Here is a 12757-nt window from a genome sequence, read left to right on the forward strand (position 1 = left end):
ATCTTTATGACTTCTGGAGATCAGTTCATCTTCTATTCACTGAACTATTCACAGTAACAGAAATTTTGACCAGGGTACCCAAACGTCTGCATGCTGCTGTACGTTTTACATTCTCGATACATAATTGTGACAGTACAACTAGCATTGAACTGGCCACTGTAAATTATCCCTTAGTGTGGCGGCAAAAAGAATCAAGGGGAGTTGATGGGTGTTATTATTAAAAAAAATCTTCTGAATAGGTAATAGATTGCTTTCAGTGTGTTAAAAAGACTCCCAAGAAGTGGGAGTCTTCTGCTATTATTAGAAATATACTATTTCTGATCTGTTTTGATTTTAGTTGATTTGTAAACCACAGAAAACTTGTATACCTTTTCTTTTGATGTTTCTCAATTAACACACTTGTGGTTGTTTTGAAGACTAAGTGAAATGCAAAAGGGATTATTTTATTTTCCCTGGATGTTTTATTCCAAGAATGGATTTTTAAAAAAATGTACATTACTTCAAGCATTAATTGCAGTATGTTGTTTTTTTTTGTAATAATGTACTTATGGTCTGGGCTACAACACAGGTACACCTCAAGATTGTCCATTGTTTTACTCTCTTTTACACTTATGTCTGTGTGGCTAGGCACAGCTCAAGCTCCATCTATAACTTTGGTGATGACACCACTGTTATTGGTAGAATCTCAATTGGTGATGATGAGGCGTACGGAATGAAATAGAACAGCTGGTCAAGTGGTGTCACAACAACAACCTTGCACTCAACATCAGCAAGACCAGGGAACTATTGTGGACTTCAGGAAGGGGAACGTGAGAGAACACATGCAAAACCAGATTATGGAATCAGCAGTAGAAAAGGTGAGCAGTTTCATGCTCCTTGGTGTCAGCATCTCAAAAAGTCTATCCTGTAACCAATTTATTGATGCAATCATGAAGAAGGCATGCCAGTTGCTATACTTCGTTAGGACTTTGAAGAGATTTAGTATGTCACCAAAGATGGCAAATGCACGGTGAAGAGCGTTCTGTTTGTATCACAGCCTGGAACAGAGGGGCCACTGCACAGGATCTAAAGAGCCTGAGGAGAGTTGCAGACTCAGCCAGCCCCATCATGGCAACAACTCTTCCACCATCCAGGACATGCCCTCTTCTCATTATTATACTCAAGAATGAGGTACAGGAGCATGAAGACCCACACAACTTCTACCCCTCTGCCATCAGAATTCTGAATGATCCATGACCATAACCTTGCTATTCCTCTTTTGCACTATTAATTTTTTTTATTATAACTTGTTGTAATTTTTTTATGCCTTGCACTCTACTACCACCATAAAACCAACAAATTTCATAATGTATGCCAGTGATAATAAACTTGATTCAAATTCTGAAATTGAGTTTCTACACAATCTTTTCCTACACTTTTTCCTTAAAAATTCAACAGTGTAAAACTTTATAGTTGTACTTTGTCATTCTGTTTGTAAAATGAAATGATGCTGTCATCATCTAATAACCATTTCTAGATTTTCCTTTCATTCAGTTTCTTTAACACGGCGTTCTGCATTGATCTTTTTGATTATTCATGTTGAATTTGTATTGCATATGGGAACTACATTTAATCTTTGTCAAGCCCATTGCTTAAGTGAGAGTGTATTTAAGTAAGTACTGTATAGGTAAAAGGTGAAAGGTTTGGAGTGGGTTAGTACATGAACAACAGAGTTTTGGATAAGCTAGAGTGTCATTAAAGCACGTTAGAATAGTCAGTCATAAAGGTTTCAGAAATGGAAGAGCTGAGGCAGGGATAGGTGTAATTATTAGAGGAGATGGAATGATGTTACCAAAGACAGCATGTATATGTGCTGGAGAAGGATCAATACTGTTCATTGATGAACAAATGTGAGCATGGGAAAGGAATTTCCTCCTGGGATAATACTGTGGAAGTTAACGATTTAACTGGGTGAATGAGGTCCTACTAGGGCAGGGGTCGGCAACCTTTTTGCCTCTGTGGGCTGGATCGCGTATTAATGAGCAGACGGTGGGCCAGATAAATGCCATAAAAAAAACTTGAAATATGGGAAATATCCACTTAAATACATCTATTATGTTTTGCCTCAAATTAATGAATAACATATGCTAGAAAATCATTTGTGCTTAAGGTTGCTTACCCCTGTACTAGGGAGCAACGATGAAGTATGAGGATGGTGTGACCAAGTACAGTATGTCAGATGTTGCAGTGTGGTTGAAAAGGCTGACAAAGCAAAGATTTATCTATTGTGCAATTGATTCAACAGCGACAATTAAGAACCGTATCAATGAACTCCATGATATAGCACCGTACTATCAATCTTATTGGCCTCATACAGACTACTAATAAGTGGACAGTTTTCAATACATTTCAGCAATGATTTTCTGGGGCAACTCTTAAAGAACAAAAACAATTGACTAAATAGCGAGAATTCCCTTTGTATGTTTGGTCCAAACTGAGACATTTCCTTTCTACAACCAGAATAAAGGTATAGTGAATTCTGGTTAATTGGGACACACTGGGACTAGTACATTTTGGTCCAGTTAACTGTTTAATTCCCCAATTAGCCAAAATTTCATGGAAATAGTTAAAAAGTTATAAAAAGACAAACTATCATTTAACTGAGTAATTATGTATTTAAATGAAATACATAACAAATTAGAACACTATCAATACTACTGGAGTACTATAAAAATGTATTAGTTCCAAATAGTTATCGATGGAAGAATCATCTGGTGTTTGATGCCATGTTCTTTTGATTCACTCTAAATGAACAAAATCAGCACAGGCAGCTAGTGCAGGTAATGGACTGCCTTCATACAATGTTGTTGATGATTGCGTTCTCCAAATCTGCATTTTCATTGTAACATTCAAGATGATTGTTGATACCTTCAAACATACCTTAACTGCAGGTTGACTCTGTGGTTAAGAAGGCATATGGTGCATTGGCCTTCATCAATCGTGGGATTGAGTTTAAGAGACGAGAGGTAATGTTGCAGCTATATAGGACCCTGGTCAGATCCCACTTGGAGTACTGTGCTCATTTCTGGTTGCCTCACTACAGGAAGGACATGGAAACCATAGAAAGGATGGAGAAGAGATTTACAAGGATGTTGCCTGGATTGGGGAGCATGCCATATGAGAATGGTGAACTCAGCCTTTTCTCCTTGGAGCGACGGAGGATGAGAGGTGACCTGATAGAGGTGTACAAGATAATGAGAGGCATTGATCGTGTGGATAGTCAGAGGCTTTTCCCCAGAGCTGAAATGGCTAGCACGAGAGGGCATAGTTTTAAGGTGCTTGGGAGTAGGTACAGAGGAGATGTCAGGGGTAAGTTTTTTACACAGAGGGTGGTGAGTGCGTGGAATGGGCTGCTGGCAGCGGTGATGGAGACAGAAACGTTAGGGTCTTTTAAGATACCCCTGGGTGGTTACATGGAGCTTAGAAAAATAGAGGGGTATGGGTAAAGCCTAAGTAGTTCTAAGGTAAGGCCATGTTTGGCACAGCTTTGTGGACCGAAGGGCCTGTATTGTGCTGTATGTTTTCTAACCCTTCGTAATTACTAACTTGTTGAAATAGTGAAATCATTTAATTTTCACTTCCGGATGTTTCTGGCATCTCCTAGCCTGAATGTTTAAAACTGCAGTGAGCAAAACAGTTCTGAATTGTCTTACTGTTTATTTCTCATTAACTACCAGTGACAAAAATCACTGCTTTTTGAACAGAAACACATGCAACAGATGCTATTTTTAAAAAAGTTTGCTCTAAGTAAGGTGAGGTGTCCAACAGCTACAAAAATGCACATGTCTGAAGCTAGTTAGAAACTGTTTAGCAACAGTCACCTGTCCCAATTAAGTGGTATAGTGTTCCAAATAAATAAAGGGAATTCTGGCTATTTTCTCAATTAGTTTTTGTTCTTTAAGAGTTGCCCCAGATAAGTGGCTGCCCTGATTAACCAATGGCCCAGTTAACCAGAGCCCACTATATTTCAGTTGGGAGTTTTCTGGCTGCAGCCATTTGCTTCTATTTTGTAGTTATTTTCTTAAAGTATATCAGTGTTGACACTATTGCAGCAGCTTCAGCTTCTGTCCACGTACATCTATTGATGGAAATAGTTGCATACAAATCTAATGGAAAGGGATGACTTTAACTATCTATTCAAGGAAGAGAAGTACTTTTGACATATGGTGCATATTACAAATAAACTGTGAAACAAACAATCTCTGAAAACATGCAGTGTTATTTTCTTTCTCTTTTAAATATGTTTCTTTCCTCCTCATAGATTTTGCACCCTGTGACCCAGATGAAGGGAGATGGGAAGGAGACCTGGTCCAAACTTGGTCAGTGCTACTTTGTACCCAATCCCAGGTGATGTCCAAGCACATTTATTTTCCTCCACCCCAATGTACTTATTCAAGATCTGCCTGATGGCCTAATTGTGAGGAAACTGCCACCTAAAATCCGGTTTATTAGAAACATACCAAGAGAACATTTCCCATCTCCACTTTCTCTGTTAGTGTGAAGTAATCAGATATATGTTGATTGTCCAGTGATGGGCGAGAAGAGGCTCTAGTTTTAAGTTAAGAATAGAAAAAAATAATTAAAATGATGAGTTGTCCCTGTTGATTTCCTTCAGAGACCAATCAAACTTGTTTTATTTGTGTTTTGGACATCTGTTATGCTTCTCAGCAGTGAGTTGAAAAAATATTTCCTGACATTATATTTTTTAAAATGTTCATTTGCTCATTTTTTAAATTCCACTGAAATCTCTTGTCAATGTTTTGATAGTTCTAGACCAGTGGTCCCCAACTTCCGGGCCGCGGACCGATACATTGCCGCGAAGAAAGCAGTGGTGCAGCGGTAGTTGGAACGCACCCAGCACATCTTTAAGAAAAAAAACGAAATAAACAAGCTAATTAATTAGGTGCCGCCCGGCACATAATTAATTAGCTTGTTTATTTCGGTTTTTTTCTTAAAGATGTGCTGGGTGCTTTCCAACTACCGCTGCAGCACTGCTTTCTTCGCGGCAATGTATCAGTCCACGACCCGGAGGTTGGGGACCACTGTTCGAGTAGATTTTCACTATTACCATCATGGTTTACATTCAACTTAAACTTGTCTAACTACATTCCATCTTATTGCCAATTGTGTTGATCTGCAACATCACCCTTTAGTTTATTAATTTTTAAAAATACTCATCTAGCTGTAAAACCTTTAACAAATTATACGTCTTTTTATGATACTTTTCCCATATTTTCAGTTATGCTACCAAATGTATATGACGTAAATTTTTGCTAGATCTATAAGGTATTGAAACAGTTAATGAAGGTTAACTTGTAGTTTTGAGAGACTAAACTTTTTCAACCCATTTTATTCTCTCACCATTGTTTTGAATCTGTTAAATTTGCTGTCTCATTCTTAAGTTGCAAATTATAATTTTTAAGATGGTGTAGTCGTTAAGAAAACAAAGATATTGCCAAGTCATTATTGTATTCCAAACTGGCATTGAGCCTCAGATTGTAAAATGACTGACTGTGTCTGGGATCAAATTCAAATATTGTTTGCAGCAAATTGATTTTCAAGAATGATATACATTGTGTGCATGTTTCCTCTTGTCATTTACTATCCATTCTTGTTAGATTCTGATAATCCATTTATTTTGACAATTTATTGCTTTTATGCTTTATTACATATTCTTTTTCTCTTTTTGCAAGCAGCTGTCTGTTTCTGGCCTTATTTGTGCAATCTCAAGGTTCTGAAGTGGCTGCTGAAGCTGAGATAGGGATTCTGTGCAGAGTTTACAATGTGATCTGCAGCCTCAAGTTTTTGCTGGGCTTGTGTGCTTCCAGTGAAGTGATTTAAGGCTCAGTGAAGTTCAATGCCTTCTTGAATGTTTCTCAACTTAACGCAGTCATGAGCCAGAATTTTCTCGAATTGAAGGAATGCTGCAGTTTTACATGGCAAATTTAAGACCATCCCTTCAGTCAGTTCGTCTGTCCTGGTTGTAATCCTTTGCTGTGAATTTGCTTGGAGTGAAGGCAAACATTAAGAGCTATCACTGCGACTTGAGGATCTTATGTTGTCAGAAAACAGTATTGTGCATTGATGGCAGGCCTATTTGTTTTAACGATGTTTCGTGCAAGGGTCATTCTCTTGGGAGAATTGATGATGACTTGGGGCTCAGACTTCAAATGCACAAATGTGTAGGGATTATGTAATTTCTTGAGCTGGATTACTTTGGTCAGACTGATCTTGGTTCTCGATTGGAGGCAATATAATTTCAATCTGAATCAGGTTTAATATCACTGGCATATGTCATGAAATTTGTTTTGCAGTACCAGTACATTGCAATGATTAAAAACTGTATAAATTAGAATAAGTATATATCAGACCGTAAGACATAGGAGCAGAATTAGGCCATTTGGGTGTTGAGTCTGCTCCGCCATTCAATCATGACTGATCCTTTTATTCCCTCCTCAGCCTCACTCCCCGGCCTTCTCCCGTAACCTTTGATGCCGTGTCCAATCAAGATCCTATCAACTTCTGCCTTAAATACACCCAATAACATGGCCTCTACAGCTCCCTATGGTAATAAATTCCACAAGTTCATCACCCTCTGGCTAAAGAAATTTCTTCATTTCTCTGTTCTAAATTGATGCTCCTTTATCCTGAGGCTGTGCCCTCTTGTCCTAGACTCCCCCAGCAAGGGAAAAATTGTTTCTACTCTGTCTAGGCCTTTCAACATTCGAAAGGTTTCAATGAGATCCCCCCTTCATCCTTCTAAATTTCAGTGAGTACAGACCCAGAGCTATCAAATGTTCCTCGTATGATAACCCTTTCATTGGAATCATCCTTGTGAACCTCCTCTAAACCCTTTCCAATGCCAGCACGTCTTTTCTTAGATGAGGAGCCGAAAACTGTTCAAGGTGGGGCCTCACCGGTACCTTGTAAAGCCTTAGAATCACATCCCTGCTCTTGTATTCTAGCAACACGCACAACACGCTGGAGGAACTCAGCAGGTCGGGCAGCATCCATGGAAATGAATAGTCAATGTTTCGGGCCGAGACCCTTCGTCAGGACTGAAGAGGGAGGGGGCAGGGGTCCTATAAAGAAGGTGGGGGGAGGGTGGGGAGGAGAAGGCTGGTAGGTGCCAGATGAAAAACTAGTAAGGGGAAAGATCAAGGGGTGGGGGAGGGGAAAAAGGGAGGGGGTAGGCAGGAAAGGTGAAGAAGGAATAAGGGAAAGGACAATGGGTAGTAGAAGGAGGCGGAACCATGAGGGAGGTGATAGGCAGCTGGAGGGGGAGGGCAGAGTGAAACTGGGATGGGGGAAGGGAGGGAGAGGGAATTACTGGAAGTTGGAGAATTCAGTGTTCATACCAAGGGGCTGGAGTCTACCCAGACGGTATATGAGGTGTTGCTCCTCCAGCCTGAGTTTGGCCTCATCATGGCGGTAGAGGAGGCCATGTATGGACATATCCGAATGGGAATGTGAAGCAGAGTTGAAGTGGGTGGCAACCGGGAGATCCTGTCTGTTGTGGCGGACGGAGCAGAGGTGCTCGACGAAGCAGTCCCCCAATCTGCGTCGGGTTTCACTGATGTAGAGGAGGCTGTACCGGGAGCATCGGATGCAATAGATGACCCCAACAGACTCATAAGTGAAGTGTTGCCTCACCTGGAGGGACTGTTTGGGGCCCTGAATGTTGGTGAGAGAGGAGGTGTAGGGACAGGTGTGGCACTTCGTTTGCAGGGATAAGTGCCGGGTGGGAGATCCGTGGGGAGGGATGTGTGGACCAGGGAGTCGCAGAGAGGTATAGTCGAGGTGGTTATGAGAGTCAATGGGTTTATAGAAGATATTAGCGGACAGTCTGTCTCCAGAGATGGAGACTGAGAGATCGAGAAAGGGGAGAGAAGTGTCCGAGATGGACCAAGTGAATTTGAGGGCTGGGTGGAAGTTTGAAGTAAAGTCGATGAAATTGATGAGCTCAGCATGGGTGCAGGAAGCAGCACCAATGTAGTTGTCAATGTAGCGAAGGAAAAGTTGGGGAGCAGTACCAGTGTAGGTTTGGAGCATAGATTGTTCCATATAACTATTGAAGAGGCAGGCATAGCTGGGGCCCTTGTATTCTAGACCTCTTGAAATGAATGCATACATTGCATTTGCCTTCCTCAACACCGACTCTACCTGCAAGTTAACTTTTAGGGTGTTCTGCACAAGGACTCCAAGTCCCATTGCATCTCAGATATATTTTGGATTTTCTCCCTATCCAGATGGCGGATGGAGGGGTAGAAATTCTGACTGAAACATTGTGAGTGTGTCTTCAGGCTCCTGTACCACCTCCTTGTTGGTAGCAATGAGAGCAGGGCACATTCTGGGTGTTGGTTTCCTTCATGATGGATGCTGCCTTCTTGAGGCATCACCTTTTGAAGGTGTCCTCGATGCTGGGGAGGCTAGTGCTCATGATGGGGCCAGCTGAGTTTACGACTTTCTGCAGCATTTTCTGATCCTGTGCAGTGGCCCATCCAATTCAGATGGTGATGCAACCAGTTAAAATGCTCTCCATGGTTCATCTGTAGAAATTTACGTGTATCTTTGGTGATATATCAATTGTCTTCAAACTCCTAATGGAATATAGTCGCTGTCATGCCGTCTTTGTAGTTGCATCAATGTAGAACATTACAGCACAGAAACAAGCCTTTTGGCCCATCTAGTCTGTGCCAAACCTTTAATCTGCCTAGTCCCATCAACCTGCACCCAAACCATAGCCTTCCAGCTACCACCCATCAATTACCCTTTCCAAATTTCTCCTAAATCTTGAAACCCACATCCATCACTTGAGTTGGCAGTTCGTTCCACAATCTCACCACCCTCTGAGTGAAGTTCCCCTTCATGTTCCATTAAGACCATAAGATATAGGAGAAGAATTAGGCTATTTGGCCCATTCAATCTGCTCTGCTCTCTCATCATGGCTGATCCAATCTTCTCCACAGCCCCAATCTCCTGCCTTCTCCCCATATCCCTTGTTTTACCCAGGATTGATCCTCAGAGATGTTGGCACCCAGGAATTTTTAAACTGCTCACTCCTTTCACTTCTGATCCCTTGATGAGGACAGCTGTGTGTTACGTTGACTTCCCCTTGAATATCTTGTAGAGTAGCTTCAGTCTAACAGGAAAATTCTTGGAGCAGAACGCAGTATTTTGAGCAATATGAGGGGTGAAGTTGGGGTAATTGTACAACCTTGTGTGACAGTAGTCTACACTGCCATTGGCTGTGGGTGTGCCGTGAGCCCATTGAATTTAACCAACAATTCCAGTACAGAAACAAACTCTATCCAGACTGTCATTAACAAGGCTGCATCTTAAACTCTACCCCTCAAACATTATCTAGCAGATATAAGATGGGCATTTGCTTCTGGTAATATGGCGACATGCTCAGATGCAGCGGCCACTTAGGTCTAATCGAAAGTATATTTGTTTGTCCTATACATCTCTTTTATGATCGCAAGTCATTGTTGGATACTAAGAGCATCAAATACTGCAGAACTATCCTATTGGTGAGTTGCTCGATAGCAATGGAGCTAGACTTATTGTGTACCGTAGTGTTGTCGCCTGGACTTGTTGCATATCATTGTGCCTAATTGCAGTAATGAAATCAAAAACTTTTGAGAGTTCAGAAAAGGCAAATATAGTTGTTAATGCTATTCTGTGCAATTCAGCTAGAGTTGTGCAGTGACATTCGTATCGAGTGTGTCTCAAGAGGTGCAGAATCCGCTTTCTTTGATCGTTAGAGGACGTGGTTGAGGAGAACCTTGGCAGCAGTTTCCTGTGGCAGATGGCTTCTTTTGTTGCATTTTCAAAGATGACTGCGGTGTATAAACTCTGGCAGATGTAGAAAAGGAGGGTTAGAATTTAGGAACATATTCTGTCAAGTTTTAGAACTTCAAGGATGTTGTTTATTCTTCAGGCCTTTTTATTTTCAGTTTTCTACTTCTGCCTAAGTGTAGGTAAGACTCGACCATTTGTAAGCTATGGTTCGGTCTGCAAATTCATAAATAGAACATTCATCCATCAAGAAGTTCCAAACTAGTTAACACTTCATTCATCACATTAATAATAATGTGATACATATTTAGAGCAGCTACAGGATTCAGAACTGCATGTAATCTTGGCCTACAAATTCATAATCAAATAAGCTGTACTCAAGCTTATTTGTGCTGAAAAAAGGTTTGTTGTAAACTAGGGCAACACACACAAAATGCTGGAGGAACTCAGCAAGTTAGCATTTTGTGTATGTTGCTCTGGATTTTCAGCAGTTGTTGAATTTTATACACATATACCGGCAAAACCAGGCTGAATGATTGAAAAGGCCAGGTGTCAGTGACCAGAGGTGAGGGTCAGTCTGGTTCTGCTTGCTGCTCCGGGCTTCATGTCTGCAAGCTTTGCGACAATTTGTCCCACTGTGTGATGAACTGCGGCTGTGGGCCTGCTCCGGGCTACGTGTCTATGGACTCACTTTAGTTCTAAATTCTGTTACTTGCTTTTATTGTTTGCACAGTTAGTGTGTTCTAAGATGTTCCCTCTAAGATGTCCACACATGTCTTTTGCTACTAGCACACAAAGGAATTTAAACTGCGCACAAATGTTTGTCACCCTTTACCTCGTTGGCATGTTAAGTATATTTCACGATTCTATGCAATCACATTTCCTTTTCTGGTTTCGGATGCAAGATAGTGTAGACAATGTGGAGTTTCCGATGACTTGTCTGTAGATTATAGAACTGGCTTATTTATACTGCTTTTATTGAAGAAATTGTTTTGCGTGCACATGTTGTTTCCACTAGCACAACACAAGATTTTTGCGCACACTGATCATTAATTAGAGGGAACATTGTATGTGTATATATTTGTATGTATATATGCATGTATGTGTATATGTATGTATATATAGTGTCTATTTTTTTTGAAATTCACCCCATTGTAAGTTTTTCATGTTTTAGTGTTTTACAACATTGAATCACAGTGGATTTAATTTGGCTTTTTTGATACTGATCAACAGAAAAAGGCTCCTTGGTGTCAAAGTGAAAACAGATCTCTACAAAGTGATCTAAATTAATTACAAACATAAAACACAAAATTAAATTATTGCATAAGTATTCACCCCCTTTAATATGACACACCAAATCATCATCACTTGTGTAGCCAATTAGTTAAATGCTGATCTGTTTTTGGAGACCTGTGTGCAGTCAAGGTGTTTCAACTGATTGTAGGAAAATACACCTGTATCTGGAAGGTCCAACTGCTGGTGAATCAGTATCCTGGCAAAATCTACACCATGAAGACAAAAGGACACTCTAAGCAACTCCACAAAAAGGTTATTGAAAAGTTTAAGTCAGGAGATGGACACAAGGAAATTTCCAAATCACTAAACATCCCTTGGAGCACAGTTAAGTGAGTCATCAAGAAATAGAAAGAATGTGACACAGCTGTAAATCCGCCTACAGCAGGCTGAGTGACTGTGCAAGAAGGGGAAAAGTGAGGGAGGCCACCAGCAGACCTACGACAACTTTGGAGGTGTTGCAAACTTCAGTGGCTGAGATGGGAGAGACTGCATATACAACTACTGTTGCTGGGTGCTTCACAAGTCACAGCTTTACCGGAGAGTGGCAAAGAGAAAGCCACTGTTGAAAATAACTCCCATGAAATGTCGGCTAGAGTTTTCCAAAAGGCATGTAGGAGAGTCTGAAGTCAGCTGGAGAAAGGTTCTGTGGTCTGATGAAAGCAAAGTTGAGCTTTTGGCCATCAGACTAAACACCACCCATCATCAACAACATACCATCCCTCAAACAAGAGAAAGTCTGCGGATGCTGGCAATCCGAGCAACACACACAAAATGCTGGAGGAACTCAGCAGGCCAGACAGCATCTGTGGACAAAAGTACAGTCCACTTTCAGGGCCAACCCCTTTGGCAGGACTGGAGGAAAAAAAACTGAGGAGTAGATTGAAAAGATGGCGGTAGGGGATAGGTGACACTTGGAGGGGGAGGGGTGAAGTAAAGAGCTGGGAAGTTGATTGATGAGGAGGTGAGAGAGGGGAGAAAAAGGGCTAAAAAATGGAGAAGGGGGTAGGGGGGAGTTGTGTGGGTATTACTGGAAGTTTGAAAAATGGATGTTCCATGCCATCAGGTTGGAGGCTACCCAGATGGAATATGAGGTGTTGTTCCTCCAACCCAAGCTTGGTCTCATCACGATAGCGGAGGAGGCCATGGATGGACATAACGAAATGAGAATGGGAAGTAGAATTAAAATGGGTGGCCATTGGGAGATCCCACTTGTTCTGGTGGATGGAGTATAGAAGCTTGGCAAAGCGGTCTCCCAATCTACATTGGATCTCACCAATGCGCAGGAGGCCACACTGGGAGCACCGAGCACAGTAAATAACTGCAACAAACTCACAGGTGAAGTGTCACCTCATGTGGAAGGACTTTTTAGGGCCCTGGATAGTAGTGAGGGAGGAGATGTAGCGGCATGTGTAGCATTTGTTCCTCTTGCAAGGATAAGTGCCAGGAGGGAGAGCAGTAGGGAGGGATGAATGGACAAGGGAGTCGCGTAGGGAGCGATCCTTTTGGAAAGCAGAAAGTTGGGGGTGCAAAGGAAAGATGTGCTTGATGGTGGGATCTCGTTGAAGGTGGCGGAAGTTTCAGAGAATTATGTGCTGTATGCAGAAGCTGGTGGGGTGGACGA

At 41.4% G+C, this 12757-nt stretch overlaps 1 protein-coding gene across 9 annotated transcripts in view; it reads left to right on the forward strand.

Moving 5' to 3' along the window:
* rc3h2 (ring finger and CCCH-type domains 2) overlaps nt 1-12757 on the forward strand; it is a 105552-nt gene that overhangs the window by 14110 nt on the left and 78685 nt on the right. For 4 of the 9 annotated variants that reach the window (XR_011882859.1, XM_072240634.1, XM_072240641.1 and 1 more), the window contains exon 2: nt 4301-4386. The exons of 1 other annotated variant lie outside the window; for it this stretch is intronic. The gene's annotated coding sequence lies outside the window, so the exon portion shown is untranslated. Of the gene's footprint in view, nt 1-627; nt 858-3108; nt 3208-4300; nt 4387-12757 lie in introns of those variants that run through there. 4 more of the 9 variants (XM_072240636.1, XM_072240638.1, XM_072240637.1 and 1 more) reach the window with 4 other exon arrangements.

This window comes from Mobula birostris, chromosome 22 (genome assembly GCF_030028105.1).
Source record: "Mobula birostris isolate sMobBir1 chromosome 22, sMobBir1.hap1, whole genome shotgun sequence".
NCBI classification, from domain to species: domain Eukaryota; kingdom Metazoa; phylum Chordata; class Chondrichthyes; order Myliobatiformes; family Myliobatidae; genus Mobula; species Mobula birostris.